This window comes from Nycticebus coucang, chromosome 12 (genome assembly GCF_027406575.1).
Source record: "Nycticebus coucang isolate mNycCou1 chromosome 12, mNycCou1.pri, whole genome shotgun sequence".
Taxonomy (NCBI): domain Eukaryota; kingdom Metazoa; phylum Chordata; class Mammalia; order Primates; family Lorisidae; genus Nycticebus; species Nycticebus coucang.
In genome coordinates this window covers 85,325,762-85,327,464 of record NC_069791.1, presented here as the reverse complement: position 1 = coordinate 85,327,464, position 1,703 = coordinate 85,325,762, and the positions used below count along the sequence as shown (strand labels likewise).

At 39.6% G+C, this 1,703-nt stretch overlaps 1 pseudogene; it reads left to right on the top strand.

The window, feature by feature from the left end:
* The first annotated feature begins 379 nt into the window (after positions 1 to 379).
* LOC128563074 (uncharacterized) lies at positions 380 to 504 on the top strand (annotated as a pseudogene).
* Positions 505 to 1,703: the final 1,199 nt, after the last annotated feature.

Below are 1,703 nucleotides of genomic sequence, written 5' to 3'. Positions count from 1 at the left end.
ATCCCTGCTATATGCCAGACACAGCCCTGGGAGATACAGATGGATGAGAGGAAGGTCATGGTCTTTAATGAAATTAAAATATCATCTGGAAGCACTCTGTGAGAACACCATCTTTCATCTACTGGCTAGTTCCTGGTGACAGCAGAAACTTCCTGCCAGATTTAGTGAGAAGTTCAGCTCAGGCAGTGGGAGAAGAGGAGAAAATTAATTTTTGTCAGAGCTGCTCCAGACACATGCCAGTTTATTTATGCCATTTGTTTTATTCTCATAACAGCTTGGCAATGTATACTTTCATATCCCCATTTGACTGATAACCAAGGGTTGAGTGACTTGTGGGAGACCCTATGGCTTCCTAACTGGCCTCCCAATTTCTACCTTTTTCGCTTCTCGGCCTTTTGGCTAAGATCAAGTGTAGTATCTGTTCTTATCAGTTTAATTTCTGATACATCCTCTATCCAATTTCTACCTTTAATCCATCTTTACCCCAAAGTGAAGTGACCCTAATAGATCTTATCTGGAGCTAAAGGGAACAAGTAGCCAGGGGCAAGAAAAGTTTCTGGAAAGGTCGCAGGGCAGTGGGTGGAAATCTGGAGATACAGGGTAAAAGAGTGGGGGAACTTAGAGCAGAAACGTGATTGAGAAAGGATTATAGTGATGAATTACTGAAGGAGACTTCTAACTATTTAAACCTGGATTTAAATTCCAGATCTCTCAGTCCTAGTTGGGTGACCTGAACAAGTTCCTTAAACCTTTGAAGCCTCAGTTTCCTTCATTTCTAACAAGGGTATGCTAAAATGTTGACTTCCTAGTGTTATGGTGAGAATTTAATGAGATGCTGCTATTTGGGGGAATGAACTTAACTCTGTGACCTATACTGAGAAAACTCCTAATTAATGATTACTATAATTATATTAGGAATTCTCGTTCTGGAGTCATATTAAAGAAGAAAATCTCAACCAAGGGAGTCCTCAGTATAGCTGGGAAATATTCACCCCTATAATTTGTCTTTGACTTTCTGCTCAACTCTTGCCCTTTGGACTGGGACAATTTATCAAAGATCCAACCACCCCCAGTTGGCTGACCAAGAAAGAAATGAATGTTAGCCACTGTTGTTCTCTCCTAAATATTCTCCTTCTGTGACCATGGACTATGGGCAATTTTTGTGATTGGGCAAATTTGGAAAACTCTGTACCAAATGGTCGTTCTCAACTTTAATATGTATGAGAGTCACCTGGAGAACTTTTTACACTGCATGTTTGTGGCCCTTCACCCTGTGAAACTGAAATTCAGGGTGTAAGACCTCTAAATCTGCATCTTTTTAAGGCTGAATTACAGAATGGAAGGATATGCCAATACCCCAAAATAGGTTTCAAAAATCTAACTTCTTCTTTCCACATTTATAAAATCTTCTCTTATTTGGGGGGAATACTTAACCTCACTTCACATACCATGAAATGTTTGAATGAAAAGAGGCAAATTGTTTTCTGGGAACATGGGCAAATTACTTTTCAAGATCTTGGTTTTCTGGTTAGGAAACACGATGATGATACTCACTTGCTAGGCTGCTGTGAGGATCAGCCCAGATCCTTGCAGAGTACCTGGTACACAGTAGGTGCTTTTAAAGTGGTAAATATTAATAATGCATTCTTAATCTTGAATACAGTGTCCAAAGAATAGTATTAACTGGCCATTATTTTCTCTGG